General features: G+C 67.4%; 10 non-coding genes across 10 annotated transcripts; all 10 read left to right on the forward strand.

The window, feature by feature from the left end:
* Positions 1-1,254: 1,254 nt before the first annotated feature.
* Positions 1,255-1,373, forward strand: LOC141412377 (5S ribosomal RNA). Its single transcript, XR_012437216.1, has one exon. It is a non-coding gene; the product is annotated as a 5S ribosomal RNA (ribosomal RNA).
* Positions 1,374-3,517: 2,144 nt separating this feature from the next.
* Positions 3,518-3,636, forward strand: LOC141412378 (5S ribosomal RNA). The gene has a single exon (XR_012437217.1). It is a non-coding gene; the product is annotated as a 5S ribosomal RNA (ribosomal RNA).
* Positions 3,637-5,777: 2,141 nt separating this feature from the next.
* On the forward strand, positions 5,778-5,896 carry LOC141413585 (5S ribosomal RNA). Its single transcript, XR_012438376.1, has one exon. It is a non-coding gene; the product is annotated as a 5S ribosomal RNA (ribosomal RNA).
* A 2,153-nt stretch (positions 5,897-8,049) lies between these two features.
* On the forward strand, positions 8,050-8,168 carry LOC141412379 (5S ribosomal RNA). Its single transcript, XR_012437218.1, has one exon. It is a non-coding gene; the product is annotated as a 5S ribosomal RNA (ribosomal RNA).
* Positions 8,169-10,340: 2,172 nt separating this feature from the next.
* LOC141413586 (5S ribosomal RNA) lies at positions 10,341-10,459 on the forward strand. Its single transcript, XR_012438377.1, has one exon. It is a non-coding gene; the product is annotated as a 5S ribosomal RNA (ribosomal RNA).
* A 2,157-nt stretch (positions 10,460-12,616) lies between these two features.
* Positions 12,617-12,735, forward strand: LOC141412380 (5S ribosomal RNA). Its single transcript, XR_012437219.1, has one exon. It is a non-coding gene; the product is annotated as a 5S ribosomal RNA (ribosomal RNA).
* A 2,151-nt stretch (positions 12,736-14,886) lies between these two features.
* LOC141412694 (5S ribosomal RNA) lies at positions 14,887-15,005 on the forward strand. Its single transcript, XR_012437536.1, has one exon. It is a non-coding gene; the product is annotated as a 5S ribosomal RNA (ribosomal RNA).
* A 2,155-nt stretch (positions 15,006-17,160) lies between these two features.
* Positions 17,161-17,279, forward strand: LOC141412381 (5S ribosomal RNA). The gene has a single exon (XR_012437220.1). It is a non-coding gene; the product is annotated as a 5S ribosomal RNA (ribosomal RNA).
* A 2,153-nt stretch (positions 17,280-19,432) lies between these two features.
* On the forward strand, positions 19,433-19,551 carry LOC141412382 (5S ribosomal RNA). Its single transcript, XR_012437221.1, has one exon. It is a non-coding gene; the product is annotated as a 5S ribosomal RNA (ribosomal RNA).
* A 2,145-nt stretch (positions 19,552-21,696) lies between these two features.
* LOC141412467 (5S ribosomal RNA) lies at positions 21,697-21,815 on the forward strand. Its single transcript, XR_012437306.1, has one exon. It is a non-coding gene; the product is annotated as a 5S ribosomal RNA (ribosomal RNA).
* Positions 21,816-22,792: the final 977 nt, after the last annotated feature.

The following is a 22,792-nucleotide window of genomic DNA, read 5'->3' on the forward strand; positions in this document are numbered from 1 at the left end:
AGTGTGTGATGGGGCTCTGTGCGTGAGGGCTTGCTCTTCCCCACCTACACCAGGCACGGCATCTAACACACACACACACACACACACACACCACGCAGAGACACCCAGACCACGCACGCACGCACAGGGACACACCCTCCTCTCCCCCACCCCACACACGAGCAGCCGAAGGACAAGAGGGTATGGCTGGGGCCTGAGCGGGAACAAGCGAAGCCTTGGTTTGCGGCCCCTCGGCCAACTGCATCAGGATTTTTGTCTGGGCTCGGAGGCCAGAGGATCTCTGCCATTTGCTAGCAGGGCCAGGGATGGCAGGAGGGTGGGTACGGGGCTCAGCCAGGGCCAGTTCTGCTGGCACGATCCTGTAGCACGTGGCCGCGTTGCACGGGGCCGGGTCTGAAGGAGGCCAAGCAGGGGCACAAGACCCAGCAGCGGCACAGGGAAGAGGCCCAGGGCACCCAGGAGCAGACGAGACCCGGGAGTCGTGCGTGCTTGGCGTGGCCGCGGGCCCCGTGACGCCCGAGGACTCGAGTGCTCAGCCCCGTGTAGTGGCCGCGAAGGCCTGCCTGGGAGAAACGCCCCGGGAGGCCGGCAGGAACCCGGGATCGGAAGGGATGTGGAGGGGCCCCGGGTCGGAGGAGATGGCTTTGGCTGTGTTTGGTTTTGTTTCTTCTTCCCAAGATCCCGGGTGGGAAAGGGGCCAGAGGTGAAGTCCTGGGCTGGAAAGCCTCACGATTCAGCCCCGCAGCCCCAGGCCCTGAGTGTGGAGGAGGGCGGAGCGGGTCGGCGAAGGGCGCGGCTGCCGTTTTCCTGATGGGCTGGAGGGGAAGTGGCGCTTGGCGGACGAAGAGGGCCGGAAGGGTCCCCGAGACCTCCGCTGGGAGCCACGCACCCTCCCAAGGATACGGCTCCAGGAGGCGACGGAGGAGGGCGGCTGCTTGCCCTGGCCCGAGCTGTGCGTCCCCCGCCTTGGCCACAGCAGTGGACATTCCCAGAAGAACAAGCGCCCGAGAGCACTGAGAAATTTTCCCCCGAGAAAACTTGACCCTCGTCCTGGCAGCAGGACACCTCGGGAAGAAAGCCACCCAGCGGCCACCTGGGCGAGACCGGCTGCCCGAGCAGGCGCGCGGGGCCTCTGGCCGCTGGCCCCGGGCTGCCAGCCCCCACCCGGACTCCCAGCCTTGCCAAGAGAGCAGCGTGGAGATGCACGCCGGGGCCCTCGGCAGGCTCTTGGGGCTCCCGGAGGCGGCGGCTAGCGTCTACGGCCATACCACCCTGAACGCGCCCGATCTCGTCTGATCTCGGAAGCTAAGCAGGGTCGGGCCTGGTTAGTACTTGGATGGGGGACCGCCTGGGAATACCGGGTGCTGTAGGCTTTTGCTCCTCCCTCCCTCGCTGCTCCTTTTGTCTTCGGGGACTTCGCCACCACCCCCCCACCACCACCACCACCCCCAGCACCACCACCACCACCACCACCACAACGACCCACCGTGACCACGACCCCGACCCCGTCCGGGCCACCCGCCAGACCCACGCACACCGAATCCTCACAGCTACGTCCCCGAATCCTCTCCCCTCCCCACACTCTCCTGGGGCGCGCGCCCGAGACACGGGTCACCAGCGAGGTTGGTCCCAGGCCACGTTGGGGACCGCTCCCCAACTGCCCTCCAGGCGGGCGGGGAGGGACGTGCGGAAGCCATGAGAAAGTGGGTCCTGCACCCCAGCGGGCCCCACAGCGGGACGCGCCACACCTGGGCTCGCCACAAGGTGGTGCACTGGGTCCAGGGCAAGACGCCAGGGGACAGAGAAGCAGGGAGCCTCAGTCGGGTGCTGCTCCACGTCGCGCTCCGTCGCTCAACCCAAGACAGGGCAGCCAGCGCGCGACCTCTACGTGGGATCCCGCCTCCCACGGCAGAGCCTGCGGTCACAGGGACAGAGGGCGCAGGCCGCCAGAGCTCCGGAAGCCAGCGGCAGCTCCCCGTCCCGCTCAAAGGGAGGGAGTGCCGCCGCTGGCGCCCAGTCGCCTGTGCCACCCTCCGGGTCTCAAAGCACTCCTCAGTCAGCTCAAGGACCGGGGCCACCTGGCCTTCGGGGTCACATGGGCTTGGGCACGACGGAAGGGACCGCTTGCCCCCGTGGAACAGACATTCTCCCCGTGGACAACCTCAGGTGCCGGGACCCTCTGCTCTGCCTTGGAAAACCCACCTTCTGCAATGTATGCCCAACGCAATCAGGCCGAGCAGATTGACCCCCTCGGCCCGGCCCCAGTGTGTGATGGGGCTCTGTGCGTGAGGGCTTGCTCTTCCCCACCTACACCAGGCACGGCATCTAACACACACACACACACACACACACACCACGCAGAGACACCCAGACCACGCACGCACGCACGGGGACGCACCCTCCTCTCCCCCACCCCACACACGAGCAGCCGAAGGACAAGAGGGTATGGCTGGGGCCTGAGCGGGAACAAGCGAAGCCTTGGTTTGCGGCCCCTCGGCCAACTGCATCAGGATTTTTGTCTGGGCTCGGAGGCCAGAGGATCTCTGCCATTTGCTAGCAGGGCCAGGGATGGCAGGAGGGTGGGTACGGGGCTCAGCCAGGGCCAGTTCTGCTGGCACGATCCTGTAGCACGTGGCCGCGTAGCACGGGGTCGGGTCTGAAGGAGGCCAAGCAGGGGCACAAGACCCAGCAGCAGCACAGGGAAGAGGCCCAGGGCACCCAGGAGCAGACGAGACCCGGGAGTCGTGCGTGCTTGGCGTGGCCGCGGGCCCCGTGACGCCCGAGGACTCGAGTGCTCAGCCCCGTGTAGTGGCCGCGAAGGCCTGCCTGGGAGAAACGCCCCGGGAGGCCGGCAGGAACCCGGGATCGGAAGGGATGTGGAGGGGCCCCGGGTCGGAGGAGATGGCTTTGGCTGTGTTTGGTTTTGTTTCTTCTTCCCAAGATCCCGGGTGTGAAAGGGGCCAGAGGTGAAGTCCTGGGCTGGAAAGCCTCACGATTCAGCCCCGCAGCCCCAGGCCCTGAGTGTGGAGGAGGGCGGAGCGGGTCGGCGAAGGGCGCGGCTGCCGTTTTCCTGATGGGCTGGAGGGGCAGTGGCGCTTTCCGGACGAAGAGGACCGGAAGGGTCCCCGAGACCTCCGCTGGGAGCCACGCACCCACCCAAGGATACGGCTCCAGGAGGCGACGGAGGAGGGCGGCTGCTTGCCCTGGCCCGAGCTGTGCGTCCCCCGCCTTGGCCACAGCAGTGGACATTCCCAGAAGAACAAGCGCCCGAGAGCACTGAGAAATTTTCCCCCGAGAAAACTTGACCCTCGTCCTGGCAGCAGGACACCTCGGGAAGAAAGCCACCCAGCGGCCACCTGGGCGAGACCGGCTGCCCGAGCAGGCGCGCGGGGCCTCTGGCCGCTGGCCCCGGGCTGCCAGCCCCCACCCGGACTCCCAGCCTTGCCAAGAGAGCAGCGTGGAGATGCACGCCGGGGCCCTCGGCAGGCTCTTGGGGCTCCCGGAGGCGGCGGCTAGCGTCTACGGCCATACCACCCTGAACGCGCCCGATCTCGTCTGATCTCGGAAGCTAAGCAGGGTCGGGCCTGGTTAGTACTTGGATGGGGGACCGCCTGGGAATACCGGGTGCTGTAGGCTTTTGCTCCTCCCTCCCTCGCTGCTCCTTTTGTCTTCGGGGACTTCGCCACCACCCCCCCACCACCACCACCACCCCCAGCACCACCACCACCACCACCACCACAACGACCCACCGTGACCACGACCCCGACCCCGTCCGGGCCACCCGCCAGACCCACGCACACCGAATCCTCACAGCTACGTCCCCGAATCCTCTCCCCTCCCCACACTCTCCTGGGGCGCGCGCCCGAGACACGGGTCACCAGCGAGGTTGGTCCCAGGCCACGTTGGGGACCGCTCCCCAACTGCCCTCCAGGCGGGCGGGGAGGGACGTGCGGAAGCCATGAGAAAGTGGGTCCTGCACCCCAGCGGGCCCCACAGCGGGACGCGCCACACCTGGGCTCGCCACAAGGTGGTGCACTGGGTCCAGGGCAAGACGCCAGGGGACAGAGAAGCAGGGAGCCTCAGTCGGGTGCTGCTCCACGTCGCGCTCCGTCGCTCAACCCAAGACAGGGCAGCCAGCGCGCGACCTCTACGTGGGATCCCGCCTCCCACGGCAGAGCCTGCGGTCACAGGGACAGAGGGCGCAGGCCGCCAGAGCTCCGGATGCCAGCGGCAGCTCCCAGTCCCGCTCAAAGGGAGGGAGGGCCGCCACTGGCGCCCAGTCGCCTGTGCCACCCTCCGGGTCTCAAAGCACTCCTCAGTCAGCTCAAGGACCGGGGCCACCTGGCCTTCGGGGTCACATGGGCTTGGGCACGACGGAAGGGACCGCTTGCCCCCGTGGAACAGACATTCTCCCCGTGGACAACCTCAGGTGCCGGGACCCTCTGCTCCGCCTTGGAAAACCCACCTTCTGCAATGTATGCCCAACGCAATCAGGCCGAGCAGATTGACCCCCTCGGCCCGGCCCCAGTGTGTGATGGGGCTCTGTGCGTGAGGGCTTGCTCTTCCCCACCTACACCAGGCACGGCATCTAACACACACACACACACACACACACACACCACGCAGAGACACCCAGACCACGCACGCACGCACGGGGACGCACCCTCTCTCCCCCACCCCACACACGAGCAGCCGAAGGACAAGAGGGTATGGCTGGGGCCTGAGCGGGAACAAGCGAAGCCTTGGTTTGCGGCCCCTCGGCCAACTGCATCAGGATTTTTGTCTGGGCTCGGAGGCCAGAGGATCTCTGCCATTTGCTAGCAGGGCCAGGGATGGCAGGAGGGTGGGTACGGGGCTCAGCCAGGGCCAGTTCTGCTGGCACGATCCTGTAGCACGTGGCCGCGTAGCACGGGGCCGGGTCTGAAGGAGGCCAAGCAGGGGCACAAGACCCAGCAGCGGCACAGGGAAGAGGCCCAGGGCACCCAGGAGCAGACGAGACCCGGGAGTCGTGCGTGCTTGCGTGGCCGCGGGCCCCGTGACGCCCGAGGACTCGAGTGCTCAGCCCCGTGTAGTGGCCGCGAAGGCCTGCCTGGGAGAAAAGCCCCGGGAGGCCGGCAGGAACCCGGGATCGGAAGGGATGTGGAGGGGCCCCGGGTCGGAGGAGATGGCTTTGGCTGTGTTTGGTTTTGTTTCTTCTTCCCAAGATCCCGGGTGTGAAAGGGGCCAGAGGTGAAGTCCTGGGCTGGAAAGCCTCACGATTCAGCCCCGCAGCCCCAGGCCCTGAGTGTGGAGGAGGGCGGAGCGGGTCGGCGAAGGGCGCGGCTGCCGTTTTCCTGATGGGCTGGAGGGGCAGTGGCGCTTTCCGGAGAAGGGGGCCGGAAGGATCCCGAGACCTCCGCTGGGAGCCACGCACCCACCCAAGGATACGGCTCCAGGAGGCGACGGAGGAGGGCGGCTGCTTGCCCTGGCCCGAGCTGTGCGTCCCCCGCCTTGGCCACAGCAGTGGACATTCCCAGAAGAACAAGCGCCCGAGAGCACTGAGAAATTTTCCCCCGAGAAAACTTGACCCTCGTCCTGGCAGCAGGACACCTCGGGAAGAAAGCCACCCAGCGGCCACCTGGGCGAGACCGGCTGCCCGAGCAGGCGCCCGGGGCCTCTGGCCGCTGGCCCCGGGCTGCCAGCCCCCACCCGGACTCCAGCCATGCCAAGAGAGCAGTGTGGAGATGCACGCCGGGGCCCTCGGCAGGCTCTTGGGGCTCCCGGAGGCGGCGGCTAGCGTCTACGGCCATACCACCCTGAACGCGCCCGATCTCGTCTGATCTCGGAAGCTAAGCAGGGTCGGGCCTGGTTAGTACTTGGATGGGAGACCGCCTGGGAATACCGGGTGCTGTAGGCTTTTGCTCCTCCCTCCCTCGCTGCTCCTTTTGTCTTCGGGGACTTCGCCACCACCCCCCCCACCACCACCACCACCCCCAGCACCACCACCACCACCACCACCACAACGACCCACCGTGACCACGACCCCGACCCCGTCCGGGCTACCCGCCAGACCCACGCACACCGAATCCTCACAGCTACGTCCCCGAATCCTCTCCCCTCCCCACACTCTCCTGGGGCACGCGCCCGCGACACGGGTCACCAGCGAGGTTGGTCCCAGGCCACGTTGGGGACCGCTCCCCAACTGCCCTCCAGGCGGGCGGGGAGGGACGTGCGGAAGCCATGAGAAAGTGGGTCCTGCACCCCAGCGGGCCCCACAGCGGGACGCGCCACACCTGGGCTCGCCACAAGGTGGTGCACTGGGTCCAGGGCAAGACGCCAGGGGACAGAGAAGCAGGGAGCCTCAGTCGGGTGCTGCTCCACGTCGCGCTCCGTCGCTCAACTCAAGACAGGGCAACCAGCGCGCGACCTCTACGTGGGATCCCGCCTCCCACGGCAGAGCCTGCGGTCACAGGGACAGAGGGCGCAGGCCGCCAGAGCTCCGGATGCCAGCGGCAGCTCCCCGTCCCGCTCAAAGGGAGGGAGGGCCGCCGCTGGCGCCCAGTCGCCTGTGCCACCCTCCGGGTCTCAAAGCACTCCTCAGTCAGCTCAAGGACCGGGGCCACCTGGCCTTCGGGGTCACATGGGCTTGGGCACGACGGAAGGGACCGCTTGCCCCTGTGGAACAGACATTTTCCCCGTGGACAACCTCAGGTGCCGGGACCCTCTGCTCCGCCTTGGAAAACCCACCTTCTGCAATGTATGCCCAACGCAATCAGGCCGAGCAGATTGACCCCCTCGGCCCGGCCCCAGTGTGTGATGGGGCTCTGTGCGTGAGGGCTTGCTCTTCCCCACCTACACCAGGCACGGCATCTAACACACACACACACACACACACACACACACACACCACGCAGAGACACCCAGACCACGCACGCACGCACGGGGACGCACCCTCCTCTCCCCCACCCCACACACGAGCAGCCGAAGGACAAGAGGGTATGGCTGGGGCCTGAGCGGGAACAAGCGAAGCCTTGGTTTGCGGCCCCTCGGCCAACTGCATCAGGATTTTTGTCTGGGCTCGGAGGCCAGAGGATCTCTGCCATTTGCTAGCAGGGCCAGGGATGGCAGGAGGGTGGGTACGGGGCTCAGCCAGGGCCAGTTCTGCTGGCAAGATCCTGTAGCACGTGGCCGCGTAGCACGGGGCCGGGTCTGAAGGAGGCCAAGCAGGGGCACAAGACCCAGCAGCGGCACAGGGAAGAGGCCCAGGACACCCAGGAGCAGACGAGACCCGGGAGTCGTGCGTGCTTGGCGTGGCCGCGGGCCCCGTGATGCACGAGGACTCGAGTGCTCAGCCCCGTGTAGTGGCCGCGAAGGCCTGCCTGGGAGAAACGCCCCGGGAGGCCTGCAGGAACCCGGGATCGGAAGGGATGTGGAGGGGCCCCGGGTCGGAGGAGATGGCTTTGTCTGTGTTTGGTTTTGTTTCTTCTTCCCAAGATCCCGGGTGTGAAAGGGGCCAGAGGTGAAGTCCTGGGCTGGAAAGCCTCACGATTCAGCCCCGCAGCCCCAGGCCCTGAGTGTGGAGGAGGGCGGAGCGGGTCGGCGAAGGGCGCGGCTGCCGTTTTCCTGATGGGCTGGAGGGGCAGTGGCGCTTTCCGGACGAAGAGGACCAGAAGGGTCCCCGAGACCTCCGCTGGGAGCCACGCACCCACCCAAGGATACGGCTCCAGGAGGCGACGGAGGAGGGCGGCTGCTTGCCCTGGCCCGAGCTGTGCGTCCCCCGCCTTGGCCACAGCAGTGGACATTCCCAGAAGAACAAGCGCCCGAGAGCACTGAGAAATTTTCCCCCGAGAAAACTTGACCCTCGTCCTGGCAGCAGGACACCTCGGGAAGAAAGCCACCCAGCGGCCACCTGGGCGAGACCGGCTGCCCGAGCAGGCGCGCGGGGCCTCTGGCCGCTGGCCCCGGGCTGCCAGCCCCCACCCGGACTCCCAGCCGTGCCAGGAGAGCAGCGTGGAGACGCACGCCGGGGCCCTCGGCAGGCTCTTGGGGCTCCCGGAGGCGGCGGCTAGCGTCTACGGCCATACCACCCTGAACGCGCCCGATCTCGTCTGATCTCGGAAGCTAAGCAGGGTCGGGCCTGGTTAGTACTTGGATGGGGGACCGCCTGGGAATACCGGGTGCTGTAGGCTTTTGCTCCTCCCTCCCTCGCTGCTCCTTTTGTCTTCGGGGACTTCGCCACCACCCCCCCCACCACCACCACCACCCCCCCCACCACCACCACCACCCCCAGCACCACCACCACCACCACCACCACAACGACCCACCGTGACCACGACCCCGACCCCGTCCGGGCCACCCGCCAGACCCACGCACACCGAATCCTCACAGCTACGTCCCCGAATCCTCTCCCCTCCCCACACTCTCCTGGGGCGCGCGCCCGTGACACGGGTCACCAGCGAGGTTGGTCCCAGGCCACGTTGGGGACCGCTCCCCAACTGCCCTCCAGGTGGGCGGGGAGGGACGTGCGGAAGCCATGAGAAAGTGGGTCCTGCACCCCAGCGGGCCCCACAGCGGGACGCGCCACACCTGGGCTCGCCACAAGGTGGTGCACTGGGTCCAGGGCAAGACGCCAGGGGACAGAGAAGCAGGGAGCCTCAGTCGGGTGCTGCTCCACGTCGTGCTCCGTCGCTCAACCCAAGACAGGGCAGCCAGCGTGCGACCTCTACGTGGGATCCCGCCTCCCACGGCAGAGCCTGCGGTCACAGGGACAGAGGGCGCAGGCCGCCAGAGCTCCGGATGCCAGCGGCAGCTCCCCGTCCCGCTCAAAGGGAGGGAGGGCCGCCGCTGGCGCCCAGTCGCCTGTGCCACCCTCCGGGTCTCAAAGCACTCCTCAGTCAGCTCAAGGACCGGGGCCACCTGGCCTTCGGGGTCACATGGGCTTGGGCACGACGGAAGGGACCGCTTGCCCCCGTGGAACAGACATTCTCCCCGTGGACAACCTCAGGTGCCGGGACCCTCTGCTCCGCCTTGGAAAACCCACCTTCTGCAATGTATGCCCAACGCAATCAGGCCGAGCAGATTGACCCCCTCGGCCCGGCCCCAGTGTGTGATGGGGCTCTGTGCGTGAGGGCTTGCTCTTCCCCACCTACACCAGGCACGGCATCTAACACACACACACACACACACACACACACACACCACGCAGAGACACCCAGACCACGCACGCACGCACGGGGACGCACCCTCCTCTCCCCCACCCCACACACGAGCAGCCGAAGGACAAGAGGGTATGGCTGGGGCCTGAGCGGGAACAAGCGAAGCCTTGGTTTGCGGCCCCTCGGCCAACTGCATCAGGATTTTTGTCTGGGCTCGGAGGCCAGAGGATCTCTGCCATTTGCTAGCAGGGCCAGGGATGGCAGGAGGGTGGGTACGGGGCTCAGCCAGGGCCAGTTCTGCTGGCACGATCCTGTAGCACGTGGCCGCGTAGCACGGGGTCGGGTCTGAAGGAGGCCAAGCAGGGGCACAAGACCCAGCAGCGGCACAGGGAAGAGGCCCAGGGCACCCAGGAGCAGACGAGACCCGGGAGTCGTGCGTGCTTGGCGTGGCCGCGGGCCCCGTGACGCCCGAGGACTCGAGTGCTCATCCCCGTGTAGTGGCCGCGAAGGCCTGCCTGGGAGAAACGCCCCGGGAGGCCGGCAGGAACCCGGGATCGGAAGGGATGTGGAGGGGCCCCGGGTCGGAGGAGATGGCTTTGGCTGTGTTTGGTTTTGTTTCTTCTTCCCAAGATCCCGGGTGTGAAAGGGGCCAGAGGTGAAGTCCTGGGCTGGAAAGCCTCACGATTCAGCCCCGCAGCCCCAGGCCCTGAGTGTGGAGGAGGGCGGAGCGGGTCGGCGAAGGGCGCGGCTGCCGTTTTCCTGATGGGCTGGAGGGGCAGTGGCGCTTTCCGGACGAAGAGGGCCGGAAGGGTCCCCGAGACCTCCGCTGGGAGCCACGCACCCACCCAAGGATACGGCTCCAGGAGTCGACGGAGGAGGGCGGCTGCTTGCCCTGGCCCGAGCTGTGCGTCCCCCGCCTTGGCCACAGCAGTGGACATTCCCAGAAGAACAAGCGCCCGAGAGCACTGAGAAATTTTCCCCCGAGAAAACTTGACCCTCGTCCAGGCAGCAGGACACCTCGGGAAGAAAGCCACCCAGCGGCCACCTGGGCGAGACCGGCTGCCCGAGCAGGCGCGCGGGGCCTCTGGCCGCTGGCCCCGGGCTGCCAGCCCCCACCCGGACTCCCAGCCGTGCCAGGAGAGCAGCGTGGAGACGCACGCCGGGGCCCTCGGCAGGCTCTTGGGTCTCCCGGAGGCGGCGGCTAACGTCTACGGCCATACCACCCTGAACGCGCCCGATCTCGTCTGATCTCGGAAGCTAAGCAGGGTCGGGCCTGGTTAGTACTTGGATGGGAGACCGCCTGGGAATACCGGGTGCTGTAGGCTTTTGCTCCTCCCTCCCTCGCTGCTCCTTTTGTCTTCGGGGACTTCGCCACCACCCCCCCACCACCACCACCACCCCCAGCACCACCACCACCACCACCACAACGACCCACCGTGACCACGACCCCGACCCCGACCGGGCCACCCGCCAGACCCACGCACACCGAATCCTCACAGCTACGTCCCCGAATCCTCTCCCCTCCCCACACTCTCCTGGGGCGCGCGCCCACGACACGGGTCACCAGCGAGGTTGGTCCCAGGCCACGTTGGGGACCGCTCCCCAACTGCCCTCCAGGCGGGCGGGGAGGGACGTGCGGAAGCCATGAGAAAGTGGGTCCTGCACCCCAGCGGGCCCCACAGCGGGACGCGCCACACCTGGGCTCGCCACAAGGTGGTGCACTGGGTCCAGGGCAAGACGCCAGGGGACAGAGAAGCAGGGAGCCTCAGTCGGGTGCTGCTCCACGTCGCGCTCCGTCGCTCAACCCAAGACAGGGCAGCCAGCGCGCGACTTCTACGTGGGATCCCGCCTCCCACGGCAGAGCCTGCGGTCACAGGGACAGAGGGCGCAGGCCACCAGAGCTCCGGATGCCAGCGGCAGCTCCCCGTCCCGCTCAAAGGGAGGGAGGCCCGCCGCTGGCGCCCAGTCGCCTGTGCCACCCTCCGGGTCTCAAAGCACTCCTCAGTCAGCTCAAGGACCGGGGCCACCTGGCCTTCGGGGTCACATGGGCTTGGGCACGACGGAAGGGACCGCTTGCCCCCGTGGAACAGACATTCTCCCCGTGGACAACCTCAGGTGCCGGGACCCTCTGCTCCGCCTTGGAAAACCCACCTTCTGCAATGTATGCCCAACGCAATCAGGCCGAGCAGATTGACCCCCTCGGCCCGGCCCCAGTGTGTGATGGGGCTCTGTGCGTGAGGGCTTGCTCTTCCCCACCTACACCAGGCACGGCATCTAACACACACACACACACACACACGCACACACACACACACACACCACGCAGAGACACCCAGACCACGCACGCACGCACGGGGACGCACCCTCCTCTCCCCCACCCCACACACGAGCAGCCGAAGGACAAGAGGGTATGGCTGGGGCCTGAGCGGGAACAAGCGAAGCCTTGGTTTGCGGCCCCTCGGCCAACTGCATCAGGATTTTTGTCTGGGCTCGGAGGCCAGAGGATCTCTGCCATTTGCTAGCAGGGCCAGGGATGGCAGGAGGGTGGGTACGGGGCTCAGCCAGGGCCAGTTCTGCTGGCAAGATCCTGTAGCACGTGGCCGCGTAGCACGGGGCCGGGTCTGAAGGAGGCCAAGCAGGGGCACAAGACCCAGCAGCGGCACAGGGAAGAGGCCCAGGACACCCAGGAGCAGACGAGACCCGGGAGTCGTGCGTGCTTGGCGTGGCCGCGGGCCCCGTGATGCACGAGGACTCGAGTGCTCAGCCCCGTGTAGTGGCCGCGAAGGCCTGCCTGGGAGAAACGCCCCGGGAGGCCTGCAGGAACCCGGGATCGGAAGGGATGTGGAGGGGCCCCGGGTCGGAGGAGATGGCTTTGTCTGTGTTTGGTTTTGTTTCTTCTTCCCAAGATCCCGGGTGTGAAAGGGGCCAGAGGTGAAGTCCTGGGCTGGAAAGCCTCACGATTCAGCCCCGCAGCCCCAGGCTCTGAGTGTGGAGGAGGGCGGAGCGGGTCGGCGAAGGGCGCGGCTGCCGTTTTCCTGATGGGCTGGAGGGGCAGTGGCGCTTTCCGGACGAAGAGGACCGGAAGGGTCCCCGAGACCTCCGCTGGGAGCCACGCACCCACCCAAGGATACGGCTCCAGGAGGCGACGGAGGAGGGCGGCTGCTTGCCCTGGCCCGAGCTGTGCGTCCCCCGCCTTGGCCACAGCAGTGGACATTCCCAGAAGAACAAGCGCCCGAGAGCACTGAGAAATTTTCCCCCGAGAAAACTTGACCCTCGTCCTGGCAGCAGGACACCTCGGGAAGAAAGCCACCCAGCGGCCACCTGGGCGAGACCGGCTGCCCGAGCAGGCGCGCGGGGCCTCTGGCCGCTGGCCCCGGGCTGCCAGCCCCCACCCGGACTCCCAGCCGTGCCAGGAGAGCAGCGTGGAGACGCACGCCGGGGCCCTCGGCAGGCTCTTGGGGCTCCCGGAGGCGGCGGCTAGCGTCTACGGCCATACCACCCTGAACGCGCCCGATCTCGTCTGATCTCGGAAGCTAAGCAGGGTCGGGCCTGGTTAGTACTTGGATGGGGGACCGCCTGGGAATACCGGGTGCTGTAGGCTTTTGCTCCTCCCTCCCTCGCTGCTCCTTTTGTCTTCGGGGACTTCGCCACCACCCCCCCCACCACCACCACCACCCCCAGCACCACCACCACCACCACCACCACAACGACCCACCGTGACCACGACCCCGACCCCGTCCGGGCCACCCGCCAGACCCACGCACACCGAATCCTCACAGCTACGTCCCCGAATCCTCTCCCCTCCCCACACTCTCCTGGGGCGCGCGCCCGTGACACGGGTCACCAGCGAGGTTGGTCCCAGGCCACGTTGGGGACCGCTCCCCAACTGCCCTCCAGGTGGGCGGGGAGGGACGTGCGGAAGCCATGAGAAAGTGGGTCCTGCACCCCAGCGGGCCCCACAGCGGGACGCGCCACACCTGGGCTCGCCACAAGGTGGTGCACTGGGTCCAGGGCAAGACGCCAGGGGACAGAGAAGCAGGGAGCCTCAGTCGGGTGCTGCTCCACGTCGCGCTCCGTCGCTCAACCCAAGACAGGGCAGCCAGCGTGCGACCTCTACGTGGGATCCCGCCTCCCACGGCAGAGCCTGCGGTCACAGGGACAGAGGGCGCAGGCCGCCAGAGCTCCGGATGCCAGCGGCAGCTCCCCGTCCCGCTCAAAGGGAGGGAGGGCCGCCGCTGGCGCCCAGTCGCCTGTGCCACCCTCCGGGTCTCAAAGCACTCCTCAGTCAGCTCAAGGACCGGGGCCACCTGGCCTTCGGGGTCACATGGGCTTGGGCACGACGGAAGGGACCGCTTGCCCCCGTGGAACAGACATTCTCCCCGTGGACAACCTCAGGTGCCGGGACCCTCTGCTCCGCCTTGGAAAACCCACCTTCTGCAATGTATGCCCAACGCAATCAGGCCGAGCAGATTGACCCCCTCGGCCCGGCCCCAGTGTGTGATGGGGCTCTGTGCGTGAGGGCTTGCTCTTCCCCACCTACACCAGGCACGGCATCTAACACACACACACACACACACACACACACACACCACGCAGAGACACCCAGACCACGCACGCACGCACGGGGACGCACCCTCCTCTCCCCCACCCCACACACGAGCAGCCGAAGGACAAGAGGGTATGGCTGGGGCCTGAGCGGGAACAAGCGAAGCCTTGGTTTGCGGCCCCTCGGCCAACTGCATCAGGATTTTTGTCTGGGCTCGGAGGCCAGAGGATCTCTGCCATTTGCTAGCAGGGCCAGGGATGGCAGGAGGGTGGGTACGGGGCTCAGCCAGGGCCAGTTCTGCTGGCACGATCCTGTAGCACGTGGCCGCGTAGCACGGGGTCGGGTCTGAAGGAGGCCAAGCAGGGGCACAAGACCCAGCAGCGGCACAGGGAAGAGGCCCAGGGCACCCAGGAGCAGACGAGACCCGGGAGTCGTGCGTGCTTGGCGTGGCCGCGGGCCCCGTGACGCCCGAGGACTCGAGTGCTCAGCCCCGTGTAGTGGCCGCGAAGGCCTGCCTGGGAGAAACGCCCCGGGAGGCCGGCAGGAACCCGGGATCGGAAGTGATGTGGAGGGGCCCCGGGTCGGAGGAGATGGCTTTGGCTGTGTTTGGTTTTGTTTCTTCTTCCCAAGATCCCGGGTGTGAAAGGGGCCAGAGGTGAAGTCCTGGGCTGGAAAGCCTCACGATTCAGCCCCGCAGCCCCAGGCCCTGAGTGTGGAGGAGGGCGGAGCGGGTCGGCGAAGGGCGCGGCTGCCGTTTTCCTGATGGGCTGGAGGGGCAGTGGCGCTTTCCGGACGAAGAGGGCCGGAAGGGTCCCCGAGACCTCCGCTGGGAGCCACGCACCCACCCAAGGATACGGCTCCAGGAGGCGACGGAGGAGGGCGGCTGCTTGCCCTGGCCCGAGCTGTGCGTCCCCCGCCTTGGCCACAGCAGTGGACATTCCCAGAAGAACAAGCGCCCGAGAGCACTGAGAAATTTTCCCCCGAGAAAACTTGACCCTCGTCCAGGCAGCAGGACACCTCGGGAAGAAAGCCACCCAGCGGCCACCTGGGCGAGACCGGCTGCCCGAGCAGGCGCGCGGGGCCTCTGGCCGCTGGCCCCGGGCTGCCAGCCCCCACCCGGACTCCCAGCCGTGCCAGGAGAGCAGCGTGGAGACGCACGCCGGGGCCCTCGGCAGGCTCTTGGGGCTCCCGGAGGCGGCGGCTAACGTCTACGGCCATACCACACTGAACGCGCCCGATCTCGTCTGATCTCGGAAGCTAAGCAGGGTCGGGCCTGGTTAGTACTTGGATGGGAGACCGCCTGGGAATACCGGGTGCTGTAGGCTTTTGCTCCTCCCTCCCTCGCTGCTCCTTTTGTCTTTGGGGACTTCGCCACCACCCCCCCACCACCACCACCACCCCCAGCACCACCACCACCACCACCACAACGACCCACCGTGACCACGACCCCGACCCCGACCGGGCCACCCGCCAGACCCACGCACACCGAATCCTCACAGCTACGTCCCCGAATCCTCTCCCCTCCCCACACTCTCCTGGGGCGCGCGCCCACGACACGGGTCACCAGCGAGGTTGGTCCCAGGCCACGTTGGGGACCGCTCCCCAACTGCCCTCCAGGCGGGCGGGGAGGGACGTGCGGAAGCCATGAGAAAGTGGGTCCTGCACCCCAGCGGGCCCCACAGCGGGACGCGCCACACCTGGGCTCGCCACAAGGTGGTGCACTGGGTCCAGGGCAAGACGCCAGGGGACAGAGAAGCAGGGAGCCTCAGTCGGGTGCTGCTCCACGTCGCGCTCCGTCGCTCAACCCAAGACAGGGCAGCCAGCGCGCGACTTCTACGTGGGATCCCGCCTCCCACGGCAGAGCCTGCGGTCACAGGGACAGAGGGCGCAGGCCGCCAGAGCTCCGGATGCCAGCGGCAGCTTCCCGTCCCGCTCAAAGGGAGGGAGGGCCGCCGCTGGCGCCCAGTCGCCTGTGCCACCCTCCGGGTCTCAAAGCACTCCTCAGTCAGCTCAAGGACCGGGGCCACCTGGCCTTCGGGGTCACATGGGCTTGGGCACGACGGAAGGGACCGCTTGCCCCCGTGGAACAGACATTCTCCCCGTGGACAACCTCAGGTGCCGGGACCCTCTGCTCCGCCTTGGAAAACCCACCTTCTGCAATGTATGCCCAACGCAATCAGGCCGAGCAGATTGACCCCCTCGGCCCGGCCCCAGTGTGTGATGGGGCTCTGTGCGTGAGGGCTTGCTCTTCCCCACCTACACCAGGCACGGCATCTAACACACACACACACACACACACACACACACACACACACACCACGCAGAGACACCCAGACCACGCACGCACGCACGGGGACGCACCCTCCTCTCCCCCACCCCACACACGAGCAGCCGAAGGACAAGAGGGTATGGCTGGGGCCTGAGCGGGAACAAGCGAAGCCTTGGTTTGCGGCCCCTCGGCCAACTGCATCAGGATTTTTGTCTGGGCTCGGAGGCCAGAGGATCTCTGCCATTTGCTAGCAGGGCCAGGGATGGCAGGAGGGTGGGTACGGGGCTCAGCCAGGGCCAGTTCTGCTGGCACGATCCTGTAGCACGTGGCCGCGTAGCACGGGGCCGGGTCTGAAGGAGGCCAAGCAGGGGCACAAGACCCAGCAGCGGCACAGGGAAGAGGCCCAGGGCACCCAGGAGCAGACGAGACCCGGGAGTCGTGCGTGCTTGGCGTGGCCGCGGGCCCCGTGACGCCCGAGGACTCGAGTGCTCAGCCCCGTGTAGTGGCCGCGAAGGCCTGCCTGGGAGAAACGCCCCAGGAGGCCGGCAGGAACCCGGGATCGGAAGGGATGTGGAGGGGCCCCGGGTCGGAGGAGATGGCTTTGGCTGTGTTTGGTTTTGTTTCTTCTTCCCAAGATCCCGGGTGTGAAAGGGGCCAGAGGTGAAGTCCTGGGCTGGAAAGCCTCACGATTCAGCCCCGCAGCCCCAGGCCCTGAGTGTGGAGGAGGGCGGAGCGGGTCGGCGAAGGGCGCGGCTGCCGTTTTCCTGATGGGCTGGAGGGGCAGTGGCGCTTTCCGGACGAAGAGGGCCGGAAGGGTCCCCGAGACCTCCGCTGGGAGCCACGCACCCACCCAAGGATACGGCTCCAGGAGGCGACGGAGGAGGGCGGCTGCTTGCCCTGGCCCGAGCTGTGAGTCCCCCGCCTTGGCCACAGCAGTGGACATTCCCAGAAGAACAAGCGCCCGAGAGCACTGAGAAATTTTCCCCCGAGAAAACTTGACCCTCGTCCAGGCAGCAGGACACCTCGGGAAGAAAGCCACCCAGCGGCCACCTGGGCGAGACCGGCTGCCCGAGCAGGCGCGCGGGGCCTCTGGCCGCTGGCCCCGGGCTGCCAGCCCCCACCCGGACTCCCAGCCGTGCCAGGAGAGCAGCGTGGAGACGCACGCCGGGGCCCTCGGCAGGCTCTTGGGGCTCCCGGAGGCGGCGGCTAGCGTCTACGGCCATACCACCCTGAACGCGCCCGATCTCGTCTGATCTCGGAAGCTAAGCAGGGTCGGGCCTGGTTAGTACTTGGATGGGGGACCGCCTGGGAATACCGGGTGCTGTAGGCTTTTGCTCCTCCCTCCCTCGCTGCTCCTTTTGTCTTCGGGGACTTCGCCACCACCCCCCCCACCACCACCACCACCCCCAGCACCACCACCACCACCACCACCACAACGACCCACCGTGACCACGACCCCGACCCCGTCCGGGCCACCCGCCAGACCCACGCACACCGAATCCTCACAGCTACGTCCCCGAATCCTCTCCCCTCCCCACACTCTCCTGGGGCGCGCGCCCGTGACACGGGTCACCAGCGAGGTTGGTCCCAGGCCACGTTGGGGACCGCTCCCCAACTGCCCTCCAGGCGGGCGGGGAGGGACGTGCGGAAGCCATGAGAATGTGGGTCCTGCACCCCAGCGGGCCCCACAGCGGGACGCGCCACACCTGGGCTCGCCACAAGGTGGTGCACTGGGTCCAGGGCAAGACGCCAGGGGACAGAGAAGCCGGGAGCCTCAGTCGGGTGCTGCTCCACGTCGCGCTCCGTCGCTCAACCCAAGACAGGGCAGCCAGCGTGCGACCTCTACGTGGGATCCCGCCTCCCACGGCAGAGCCTGCGGTCACAGGGACAGAGGGCGCAGGCCGCCAGAGCTCCGGATGCCAGCGGCAGCTCCCCGTCCCGCTCAAAGGGAGGGAGGGCCGCCGCTGGCGCCCAGTCGCCTGTGCCACCCTCCGGGTCTCAAAGCACTCCTCAGTCAGCTCAAGGACCGGGGCTACCTGGCCTTCGGGGTCACATGGGCTTGGGCACGACGGAAGGGACCGCTTGCCCCTGTGGAACAGACATTCTCCCCGTGGACAACCTCAGGTGCCGGGACCCTCTGCTCCGCCTTGGAAAACCCACCTTCTGCAATGTATGCCCAACGCAATCAGGCCGAGCAGATTGACCCCCTCGGCCCGGCCCCAGTGTGTGATGGGGCTCTGTGCGTGAGGCCTTGCTCTTCCCCACCTACACCAGGCACGGCATCTAACACACACACACACACACACACACACACACACACCACGCAGAGACACCCAGACCACGCACGCACGCACGGGGACGCACCCTCCTCTCCCCCACCCCACACACGAGCAGCCGAAGGACAAGAGGGTATGGCTGGGGCCTGAGCGGGAACAAGCGAAGCCTTGGTTTGCGGCCCCTCGGCCAACTGCATCAGGATTTTTGTCTGGGCTCGGAGGCCAGAGGATCTCTGCCATTTGCTAGCAGGGCCAGGGATGGCAGGAGGGTGGGTACGGGGCTCAGCCAGGGCCAGTTCTGCTGGCACGATCCTGTAGCACGTGGCCGCGTAGCACGGGGTCGGGTCTGAAGGAGGCCAAGCAGGGGCACAAGACCCAGCAGCGGCACAGGGAAGAGGCCCAGGGCACCCAGGAGCAGACGAGACCCGGGAGTCGTGCGTGCTTGGCGTGGCCGCGGGCCCCGTGACGCCCGAGGACTCGAGTGCTCAGCCCCGTGTAGTGGCCGCGAAGGCCTGCCTGGGAGAAACACCCCGGGAGGCCGGCAGGAACCCGGGATCGGAAGGGATGTGGAGGGGCCCCGGCTCGGAGGAGATGGCTTTGGCTGTGTTTGGTTTTGTTTCTTCTTCCCAAGATCCCGGGTGTGAAAGGGGCCAGAGGTGAAGTCCTGGGCTGGAAAGCCTCACGATTCAGCCCCGCAGCCCCAGGCCCTGAGTGTGGAGGAGGGCGGAGCGGGTCGGCGAAGGGCGCGGCTGCCGTTTTCCTGATGGGCTGGAGGGGCAGTGGCGCTTTCCGGACGAAGAGGACCGGAAGGGTCCCCGAGACCTCCGCTGGGAGCCACGCACCCACCCAAGGATACGGCTCCAGGAGGCGACGGAGGAGGGCGGCTGCTTGCCCTGGCCCGAGCTGTGCGTCCCCCGCCTTGGCCACAGCAGTGGACATTCCCAGAAGAACAAGCGCCCGAGAGCACTGAGAAATTTTCCCCCGAGAAAACTTGACCCTCATCCTGGCAGCAGGACACCTCGGGAAGAAAGCCACCCAGCGGCCACCTGGGCGAGACCGGCTGCCCGAGCAGGCGCGCGGGGCCTCTGGCCGCTGGCCCCGGGCTGCCAGCCCCCACCCGGACTCCCAGCCGTGCAAAGAGAGCAGCGTGGAGATGCACGCCGGGGCCCTCGGCAGGCTCTTGGGGCTCCCGGAGGCGGCGGCTAGCGTCTACGGCCATACCACCCTGAACGCGCCCGATCTCGTCTGATCTCGGAAGCTAAGCAGGGTCGGGCCTGGTTAGTACTTGGATGGGGGACCGCCTGGGAATACCGGGTGCTGTAGGCTTTTGCTCCTCCCTCCCTCGCTGCTCCTTTTGTCTTCGGGGACTTCGCCACCACCCCCCCCACCACCACCACCACCCCCAGCACCACCACCACCACCACCACCACAACGACCCACCGTGACCACGACCCCGACCCCGTCCGGGCCACCCGCCAGACCCACGCACACCGAATCCTCACAGCTACGTCCCCGAATCCTCTCCCCTCCCCACACTCTCCTGGGGCGCACGCCCGCGACACGGGTCACCAGCGAGGTTGGTCCCAGGCCACGTTGGGGACCGCTCCCCAACTGCCCTCCAGGCTGGCGGGGAGGGACGTGCGGAAGCCATGAGAAAGTGGGTCCTGCACCCCAGCGGGCCCCACAGCGGGACGCGCCACACCTGGGCTCGCCACAAGGTGGTGCACTGGGTCCTGGGCAAGACGCCAGGGGACAGAGAAGCAGGGAGCCTCAGTCGGGTGCTGCTCCACGTCGCGCTCCGTCGCTCAACCCAAGACAGGGCAGCCAGCGCGGGACCTCTACGTGGGATCCCGCCTCCCACGGCAGAGCCTGCGGTCACAGGGACAGAGGGCGCAGGCCGCCAGAGCTCCGGATGCCAGCGGCAGCTCCCAGTCCCGCTCAAAGGGAGGGAGGGCCGCCGCTGGTGCCCAGTCGCCTGTGCCACCCTCCGGGTCTCAAAGCACTCCTCAGTCAGCTCAAGGACCGGGGCCACCTGGCCTTCGGGGTCACATGGGCTTGGGCACGACGGAAGGGACCGCTTGCCCCCGTGGAACAGACATTCTCCCCGTGGACAACCTCAGGTGCCGGGACCCTCTGCTCCGCCTTGGAAAACCCAACTTCTGCAATGTATGCCCAACGCAATCAGGCCGAGCAGATTGACCCCCTCGGCCCGGCCCCAGTGTGTGATGGGGCTCTGTGCGTGAGGGCTTGCTCTTCCCCACCTACACCAGGCACGGCATCTAACACACACACACACACACACACACACCACGCAGAGACACCCAGACCACGCACGCACGCACGGGGACGCACCCTCCTCTCCCCCACCCCACACACGAGCAGCCGAAGGACAAGAGGGTATGGCTGGGGCCTGAGCGGGAACAAGCGAAGCCTTGGTTTGCGGCCCCTCGGCCTACTGCATCAGGATTTTTGTCTGGGCTCGGAGGCCAGAGGATCTCTGCCATTTGCTAGCAGGGCCAGGGATGGCAGGAGGGTGGGTACGGGGCTCAGCCAGGGCCAGTTCTGCTGGCACGATCCTGTAGCACGTGGCCGCGTAGCACGGGGTCGGGTCTGAAGGAGGCCAAGCAGGGGCACAAGACACAGCAGCGGCACAGGGAAGAGGCCCAGGGCACCCAGGAGCAGACGAGACCCGGGAGTCGTGCGTGCTTGGCGTGGCCGCGGGCCCCGTGACGCCCGAGGACTCGAGTGCTCAGCCCCGTGTAGTGGCCGCGAAGGCCTGCCTGGGAGAAACGCCCCGGGAGGCCGGCAGGAACCCGGGATCGGAAGGGATGTGGAGGGGCCCCGGGTCGGAGGAGATGGCTTTGGCTGTGTTTGGTTTTGTTTCTTCTTCCCAAGATCCCGGGTGTGAAAGGGGCCAGAGGTGAAGTCCTGGGCTGGAAAGCCTCACGATTCAGCCCCGCAGCCCCAGGCCCTGAGTGTGGAGGAAGGCGGAGCGGGTCGGCGAAGGGCGCGGCTGCCGTTTTCCTGATGGGCTGGAGGGTCAGTGGCGCTTTCCGGACGAAGAGGACCGGAAGGGTCCCCGAGACCTCCGCTGGGAGCCACGCACCCACCCAAGGATACGGCTCCAGGAGGCGACGGAGGAGGGCGGCTGCTTGCCCTGGCCCGAGCTGTGCGTCCCCCACCTTGGCCACAGCAGTGGACATTCCCAGAAGAACAAGCGCCCGAGAGCACTGAGAAATTTTCCCCCGAGAAAACTTGACCCTCGTCCTGGCAGCAGGACACCTCGGGAAGAAAGCCACCCAGCGGCCACCTGGGCGAGACCAGCTGCCCGAGCAGGCACGCGGGGCCTCTGGCCGCTGGCCCCGGGCTGCCAGCCCCCACCCGGACTCCCAGCCGTGCCAGGAGAGCAGCGTGGAGACGCACGCCGGGGCCCTCGGCAGGCTCTTGGGGCTCCCGGAGGCGGCGGCTAGCGTCTACGGCCATACCACCCTGAACGCGCCCGATCTCGTCTGATCTCGGAAGCTAAGCAGGGTCGGGCCTGGTTAGTACTTGGATGGGAGACCGCCTGGGAGTACCGGGTGCTGTAGGCTTTTGCTCCTCCCTCCCTCGCTGCTCCTTTTGTCTTCGGGGACTTCGCCACCACCCCCCCCACCACCACCACCACCCCCAGCACCACCACCACCACCACCACCACAACGACCCACCGTGACCACGACCCCGACCCCGTCCGGGCCACCCGCCAGACCCACGCACACCGAATCCTCACAGCTACGTCCCCGAATCCTCTCCCCTCCCCACACTCTCCTGGGGCGCGCGCCCGCGACACGGGTCACCAGCGAGGTTGGTCCCAGGCCACGTTGGGGACGGCTCCCCAACTGCCCTCCAGGCGGGCGGGGAGGGACGTGCGGAAGCCATGAGAAAGTGGGTCCTGCACCCCAGCGGACCCCACAGCGGGACGCGCCACACCTGGGCTCGCCACAAGGTGGTGCACTGGGTCCAGGGCAAGACGCCAGGGGACAGAGAAGCAGGGAGCCTCAGTCGGGTGCTGCTCCACGTCGCGCTCCGTCGCTCAACCCAAGACAGGGCAACCAGCGCGCGACCTCTACGTGGGATCCCGCCTCCCACGTCAGAGCCTGTGGTCACAGGGACAGATGGCGCAGGCCGCCAGAGCTCCGGATGCCAGCGGCAGCTCCCCGTCCCGCTCAAAGGGAGGGAGGGCCGCCGCTGGCGCCCAGTCGCCTGTGCCACCCTCCGGGTCTCAAAGCACTCCTCAGTCAGCTCAAGGACCGGGGCCACCTGGCCTTCGGGGTCACATGGGCTTGGGCACGACGGAAGGGACCGCTTGCCCCCGTGGAACAGACATTCTCCCCGTGGACAACCTCAGGTGCCGGGACCCTCTGCTCCGCCTTGGAAAACCCACCTTCTGCAATGTATGCCCAACGCAATCAGGCCGAGCAGATTGACCCCCTCGGCCCGGCCCCAGTGTGTGATGGGGCTCTGTGCGTGAGGGCTTGCTCTTCCCCACCTACACCAGGCACGGCATCTAACACACACACACACACACACA

This window comes from Castor canadensis, chromosome 10 (genome assembly GCF_047511655.1).
Source record: "Castor canadensis chromosome 10, mCasCan1.hap1v2, whole genome shotgun sequence".
Classification (NCBI taxonomy): Eukaryota; Metazoa; Chordata; class Mammalia; order Rodentia; family Castoridae; genus Castor; species Castor canadensis.